Source organism: Sebastes fasciatus, chromosome 4, assembly GCF_043250625.1.
Source record: "Sebastes fasciatus isolate fSebFas1 chromosome 4, fSebFas1.pri, whole genome shotgun sequence".
Taxonomy (NCBI): Eukaryota; Metazoa; Chordata; class Actinopteri; order Perciformes; family Sebastidae; genus Sebastes; species Sebastes fasciatus.
The window spans coordinates 33,330,451-33,339,060 of NC_133798.1; positions in this window are offsets into that span (position 1 = coordinate 33,330,451).

Genomic DNA, 8,610 nt, shown 5'->3' on the forward strand with positions numbered 1-8,610 from the left:
GGAGGAAACCCGGTGAGACGAGAGCCACGTCCATCACCGCTCTGTTATATATTACTCGCTCAGATGAGTGAGTCAAACAAGCCGCTGGGAGTTCTGCTCTCTCGCAGTGCAATAGCTTAGCGTTACTTATTGTAGGACATTTTCATTCAGGTCCCCGAGCTCTGATGTTTTGCTTTTTCAGCGTACAGTTACAAATGTGGCTTGTTTACAGCATCTCTGTTTCATCATGGGTGCTTTAAATGAAACATACATGAAATATTCATTACCGTCAGCGCAATACACAAGTAGAAAATTACCCTAATGTGAATAAAACACAATAGTGTGATTTAAGTTGTATGAAATGCTACGTTTTAGGCAAAAGTAATACATGTTTTACAATGGATTTACTCAGAAATAGTAAAATGGGTCCTTGATGTAGTACAATGGTGATACATCTCAAACAATGGCTTCATTCAAGAGGGAACACGTGCACTGCTTCTCTTCAAACAATAACAAGTAGGAGGAATTCATTATTCGCTGTTATTCATATGCAAATTCAAACTTAGCCCCTACAAGAACGCCCTCCTCTTCAGTCTCCACTTTGCCGGGTGCTCCAGCTTTGTGTATGTGTGTGCTCGAGTCTAGGGGGGAAAAAAAACATCATCACATCCCATATCAATTATGTTGAGTGGTCTCTTCACATTGATTACCAGATAAGAGGTTGAGCCAAATGCTTTGTTCCAGAAACATACTGTAGGCAGATGAGTTGGTGTATGTCGGTGAAAAGGCTGTGGAGGACCCTCGAGGTTTGATGAGAAACAGAACTCAGTGAAAATGCGTCACCCTCGAAGTGAAATGTCCTCTGTGTTTGGCTGTTTCCTAAACTTGGACAGTAACTTGCTTTACCGAATGTCACTTTTTTACACATTCAAAGCTTCAATTGAGGTATTCAAATTCATTTTTATTTATTAATTTCTATTTAAAAAATGGGCTTGAGTGCCACAGACAAAAGTATTGAGAGACAGACTAATGCATTGATGGTTTTTGTCTTCATGTGGCATTTGTTGACAATACCAAAAATATTGAATATTGCCAGTTATTATAATAAAGGTTAATTATTTCCTTTTTTTCTTTAAAAAAAAAATCTAAATGTTCAATGTTTATTTTGATAATAAACTCATGGATTCAGATGTGTAATCAGCAGCTCATTTGCGTTTTCTCTCAATTGTTCTTGCCTTTCAATGGAAATATTTTTTGATTCATGAGTGAGAATTCAGGTGAAAATCAATCGAAACCAAAAACCTCTAAAAAAATTGCTAAAATATAATCAAGAGCCTTGTGTATACTTGACATTTCAAATAATTTCCTTTCAGCCATTCCTTTCTGTTCATTTACAAAAGGTGTGAAAACCTTGAGTCAAATAAGCCATTACAGTTAACATCATGACAACACTGTCAAATACACTTGTGCAGTGATGATGGTGAAAGTATCGGCTGATTAGAAAGTCTGTGCTGTATTATTATTATAATAATATAACATTATTATATAACACAACAGAATATGTTCACAGCAATGGCTGCTAGAATGAAGGAAACAGATTTTTTTAAAAGTCTGAAAACAAAGGCATGCCTTAGAAAATGGTATGAGATTTATAGTAAAAGGGATAAAACATACAAAACTACAAATGGAACAATGTATGAATTACAACAATGCATGAAAGCAAACTATGATGTGCCAGTGAAGGCATGGTGAGCCTCAATTCATCAGCAGCCAGTTTCAGTTTGTCATCCTCAAATATATGACTCACTCGAGAAAGACAGAGCTGGTATTATGGTGAGAAAACATGATATTTTTCTATTTGATTAAGGTTATTACACTGGAGTCAAGTATGACTAGAGTGTCAGATGCACCAAGCTCGAGGCTCCACAAGCATTTTTGAAGCTATAATGCAGCATTGCCGACTATTCATTTACTGTTTCAAGTCAGGGTTACAGATTCGATGGGCGCTTCAAGGGCAAATTTGATGAAAATCACATGCCCGGTGAATGTAAATGGAGTCTCTGTGTTAGTCAGAAGTCTGTTTGTTAGGTTTGGTGGTTATATCAGCTCACACTGCTGGGAATTCATGTGGTCAGAGAGCTACGGTTAAAAATGGTTTAGGTTAGGTATGAGGTTAGAGATTGTTAAAGGGACTCTATGTAAGAATCAGAAATTGCTTGTTAACAGCGACACCTGTGGCCGTTAAGCCAATGAAAGTCAGCATCCTGTTGCTCGCGCTTGTGCTCGCTCTACATAGACATGAACGAGCATCGGTCAAAACTGTGAGGCGACACACGTCAGCTAAAACCACAATATCACTCTATATTTCACCTGCTTGGCCGTAATGTTAGCTGACCAGACAAAGGTCTCTCCATGAATCAATGCTGATACTGTGATGTCCTGCTTCAGACTCCCGTCTTCTGCAGTGTGTAGTGTGCGCGCATGCACGTGAGAGGTGGAGCGAGTGAGAACGAGCGCGGTGTGTGAGTGAAGGCAAGCAGGCAGAGGAGCAGAGCAGCATCGACTCCGGCCCTGGAGACCAAAGCTCCCCTGTGTCTTCTGCCTGCGGTCGGGGGGCTGGAGCAGGAAGAGTTGGCACTGTTTTGCAAGATGGGCTTCACTAGATATAACTTTTTGGTTTTGGTGCTTCCAATGTAGTTTGTGTTGGAACAGATTACAGCGAGCGCGCATGGGAAACCGATTTATACGTGTAAGAGGTTACAAACAGTACCTTTAAAGAGGGCCTATTATGCTTGTTTTCAGGTGCAAACTTGTATTTTGGGTTTTGTACTAAAAGATGTTTACATGCTTTAAAGTTCAAATAATGCTTTACTTTTCTCATACTGGCTGTGCTGCAGCACCTCTTTTCACACGAAAAGTGTTTCTCAATACATAAAGGAACAATTCATCCTTCAGTTTATCAGAAAAAATCAAATTCAAAATCACCAAATTTGGAGATACGTGGTTTTCACTGGACAGGAAGGGTATGAAAAACTGTAATCTGAAAAGTAACTAAAGCTGTCAGACAAAGTACGGTATTTGTCTCTGAGATGTTGTGGGGAAGTGAAGTATAAACCTTGAATTTGTGCTTATAAGTACAATGTCCTTATTTACATTCCACCACTGCCTAGTAGGCTTTTCTGTCACAGGTTGCTGGAGCCGATTCAAGCCTTCATTATACCAGACTGAGTGCAACATGCAAACTGCACCAAGAAATCAACAAGATTAATACACTGTGGGGCCAAAGCACTAACCACTTGGCTGCTGTTCCAGTATTATGATAATGTGAGACTTTATTAATACCTCCGTCTAAGGAGGTCAATGTGAAGGATGAGCAACCAAATGGTGCGTCCAGTGCAGAGAGAGACTGAGTGACTTGCTCAAGGACGCATCAGAAGAACGTTCTAGCTGGGTGTTGGTCTCTTTAGTAGTTTAAAGTCACCATCGCCAAGATCTCCGTTTTGTTCTCTTTGAAGCCACCTATGGCGATAAGCGGTGATTGCAGGTGTGTTTTTGGGGTCTCGCTTCCTAGAGACCCAAACAGTGTCTACTTTCCTTTGAATGTCGCCATAGACACCCAGTTCGTAATAATGCAAATGCAAAGGGCTTTCATCAGTGGGCCTTAGGCTGAATCGTCATTGTGTTACCTCATTCGGCGATAGATGGTGACTTAAAGGGACTATTTGTAACTTTCAGAAATGCTTGTTAACAGCGACACCTGTGGCGACACACGTCAGCTAAAACCTCAATATCACTCTATATTTCACCTGCTTGGCAGTAATGTTAGCTGACCAGACGAAGGTCTCTCCATGAATCAATGCTGACACTAGTGTTGGCTTTTCCTGCCTTAGCCCCGCCGCTTCAGCCCCGGCTAAGGCAGCGGGGCTCCGCAGCGAGGACCCGGTCGGAGGCGATAACGTTTCTCGCTGCGGAGCCCCGTCACTTCACAAGACAGGGGAAACCTCTGTTGGTCTGGAGGAGCTGCAGCAGTTATTTCTGCACAAACGTCCACTGTACATTCACTAGATATTCTCAGAGCTAAACTAACTCTTCTGCAGTGTGGAGTGAGCGCGCGTTCACGTCTAGAGGTGGAGCGAGCTGAGCGAGAACGCGCGCGGTGTGTGAGTGAAGGCGACACGCGAGCGCGCCTGACCCGGTACATTTATACGCTTAAAAAGTCACAAACAGTCCCTTTAACAGATATTTATTTAAATGAGAATCTTTGAGATTATTACTATAATGCAGGGTTTCTCTGTATTTTCTGGCCTTTCACAAAACCTTTCAAGCTTTGCCTTCACACCTGAGTTGTAGTTTTTTAATTGTAATGCTCAAATTTGTCAAAGAAACAAGGACATCATTTCCACTGGGGATTGGGGGCACACAACACTTTTTTTATAATCCTGTTTTTGTCCCCTTCAACTAAGAACGTATATTGCAAAGAAGTGAAAGTCAATTGTTTGTTCCATTGCAACATCAGCAGCCAGCGGCTACGCTTCCGCCATATTTGACTGAAAGCGACTCCCGGACGTAAAAGCAGTGGCTGTTGTAGAAACCTAAAGACATTCAATTTACGTGATATAAAAATATATATATAATTTCTAAAACTCAAAGTGTTTTAGCATTAAAACTAATAAATTAATATGTCTGCATATCAAGTGCACCTTGAGATCCCTCCCTGAAGATTTAGAAACTCTGGTATAATATTGACCACTACTATTAACATCAATTAAAGGTGTTTTAAATTCATTACTGAATAATTTATCTCATTTCAGAAAACCTGACCCCGAGAATCGTCACAGAGGGAGTTCTGGCCGGGCCTCCAGGTGAAGAGGAGCAGCCCACGTCTCGTCCACGACGCTGCCTTTCATCCCGTTCCACCGGGTTAAAATGTGAGTTGCAGTTCACTGAATATTTAGTCACGCTGGGAGCTCTCGCAACCCTTCAAATGATCGGTTATGAAATATTCAGACCTCATCTCTGTGGGGACGGAGCAGGAACACAGCAGGAGCTTCGACAGCTGATTGGGTGCCAGAGTTTCCCTTTAGCTCGTGTTATAACTCTGCATTCACCTTTTACACTGACAAGGCTGACATTAATGGCTACCCTTCACGGCTTTCAAGCATGTAATTATGGTGCAGGCAGTTAGAAATACAGCAATGGGCAGTATAGAGAGGGCGAGCATTGTAACTGGGCGAACAGTTATTATACCTGTGATAAAAATATCACTGAAACAATTGTAATTACAGTACAGGGCTCAGTCTTTTAATCAAAATGGAGTTATTCACAATGTTTGAATATCTCTTTATGCTTATCTGGTGTTATATATTTGTTTTTAAAAGCAACTTTTGGGGATTAAATATTTTAAAAACATAAAATAAAGTACACGGTGTAACAGCTTCGCCAGCTGGTACGCAAATCTTAGTTGCTCAACATCTCAGAACTACGTCCTTTGCAGAAAAACACTTTTAATTCCATGTCCACGCTTTAGTGATCTATAATAAAACATACAAACAGCAGTTTAATTGACCACATTTTGAGAAGAATTTTATGTGTAAATACAAAGTAAGTTCATTGAAATGTTCTTAACCCACTTTAGCCCCTGAAGCAAGCGTACTTCACTTCAGTATCAATACATAGAAATCTTTAATTAACAGCCTTGAAAACTGGTGTCAGATTTTCACTTTCAGTCAGACGCTCTGCAGAAACATCAGATCATATATTTGAGAGCGAAAAATATGAATTAATCACAGTGTAAGTCAATGGTTCCAAAACTTTGGCCCTTTAAAACAGTGTCTATTTGTAACCCATTATCACCGTAACGTATTTTACTCGTGCATTTATCCATTCATTCATTCATTCAGTGAAGGACTCACAGTGAGTTTTGTTAAGAGGCAGATAGGTTAGGATACGTCCTGCCGCATTGTCTGCAGACATCATTCATCCAGGATCATTCACTCCTCCTCCTCCTCCTCTGCGGTGCTACTGAACTGTGTCATCTACTTCACCTCCGTGACACTGTGTCCTTGTTTGCTTTTGTGACAGTCTTTTAGATCACCACCTACTGTTTCACTTTCTTAACATGATATTAAGGCTCGTCTACCTCCATTTGCTGCCACTCACACTTCCCCTGAGTGACATAATCCATCGTAGTAAACACATAACTGCTGTTTTTGGTTTAGTTTTTTGGTGAGTGTTTTTATACTGCACTATAACAATCACTTGTCACCCACTTAAAATACCAGAAGTCTCCTCCGGGAAATAATGCCTCACAAACATGTCACATTAAAGGGATAGTTTGGGTGTTTTGAAGTGGGGTTGTGTGAGGTATTTAATCCATAGTCAGTGCATAGTCTCTCCTTCTGTATATACTCATGTCCCATTCATTGTTACTAACTTCATTCCTTCCCGGGAGTCCTTGTGCCTCCCTGTCTCGCAGGTAACCGTGGAGCGGGGTCACACCTGGAGCGAGGTCATACCTGGAGCGGGGGTACACTTGGAGCGGGGTTTCACCTAGATCTGGATGTCTCCGGTATTGTGGCTGCATCTGCTACCGCGTCCAGTGCATGCTTGACACCAACTGCTACCATCATTAATTAACTACGTCTGTACGAGGGACTACCAATGCTAACGAGGGATTACCAACACTTAGTGACAAAGTGGCAGCCTGGAGAATAACACTTCTCGGTCACTGCCAAAGACATCAATAACTCCAAGCAAGCATGCCGATGCTGCGGGAACCAACGCACGGGCATTGATCACAGGAACGTCCCACACCAACTTACAAGAAAGTACTAAGCAGAGATGCTGGACAGTGCTGGCGAGCTAGCCAGATGTATGGTGGACTGAGATAGCTGGAAGCTCCGCTTGAAAGCCCGTCTGAGGACGACCCATTATATCAATTCCGATAGTTGTATTATCACTCTCTCCATCCACTACTATTGGTTTTGTGTTATCAGTCCTACTTGTATTAGCTATTACAGCTGCTAGGCTATTATTGTGGCTGCTTCCCTCTCTCTCTCTCTCTCTCACTCTCTCTCTATCTATCTATCCCCCCAGCTGGTCTCGGCAGATGGCCGCCCGCCCTGAGCCCGGTTCTGCTCCAGGTTTCTTCCCACTAATCGGGGAGTTTTTCCTGTCCACAGCGCGCTTGGTGGATCTCGTTGGGTCTCTAAACTATGGTGTATGGTCTAAGACCTGCTCTATATATAAAGCGTCTTGAGATAACTTCTGTTGTGATTTGACGCTATACAAAAATAAATTGAATTGAATTGAACTGAATATTACCTACAGTAGATGACGGTCGGCACGCCCCCAGTTTGGAGAAGCAGACAGGAATTACAGCACGGAAGCAAAGCAATGTACTGCTGTGAACGGGGCCTGCTTGCTAGAATGATTGTCCACTGTATCTTCTAGATGCTGACGGAAACGTTAACATTGCCGTTGCTTAGCAAGCATATTGTGTACACGACTTCCCATGTTGTAAACACAAGCTCTTGAGTTTCATTTGAAGGCACCATATTACACTGACTATGGATAAGTGCCTTATACAACCCCACTTCAAAACAGCCGAACTATCCCTTTAAAGCTAATTTTCCTCCTTTTGCTGCCACTCATACTTCCTTTGAGTGACATAATCAATTGCAGTAAACATATAACTGCTGTTTTTTTTAGTTGAATGGTTTTTTTTTTGGTGAGTGTTTTCATAATCAGCGCTGCATTATATACGCTGTCAGTCACCTGTCAGACAGAATTCTCCTCCAGGAAATAATGCCTCAAAAACATGTTGCCTTAAAATCTCAGTTGTCGCATCCTTGTTGTTTTATTTAAGCTGTTTTTGTTCACTGGAACAGCTACAACAATGACAAATTACTAGAAATGTAAGAATACCAAACATGTTGTTAATCAGTTTGGGGACATGCAAACCAGACACACTAAATCACTGATGTAAATTAATTTTAACCAGCTGACTTTTCCCCCCAGCTGTTGGTCCAGACAGATCTGTATTCTGGTGTTTTTGGGGTCCGTTCACGCCTTTGTCTGAATTCTAATTCTGCACCCAAAAATCAAAACCCAACACAAAAGCACCGACTCTATTGTCACAACAATAAATAATCGAGACAGATGAAGAATTACGGCAAGGGGAATAAATTTCAATTCAAAGTTTCTGACAAGCTAATGGATTGAGCTCCGGTTCGGCCGTGGTGGTGATGTAAAGTGCCGCCGGCTGCCGGAGATGAAGGCAAAATCTCAACTGCTGCCATGATCCACTACTTTCCCTCTGTGATTGGAAATCTCATGATGTATGGAGGAGATCAGGGAAAGTATTGACTTCTTTTTTTTTTTTTTCTTGCACAATCATCGCTCTCATTGCATACCTCAAGGTCTCGTATTAATCATTTATCGCCTCAGGAATTAATGCTATTTTCAGAGGTGACAGAAGTACTCAGATCCTTTATTTAACCACGAAATAAAATATTCCATTACAATTAAAGGTCCTGCATTTAAAATCTTACATAAAGGTTCTTTATACAATATCCAGAACATTAATATAGCGACAGACAACTATTAAGCTATAAAGGAGTAATGTCTACC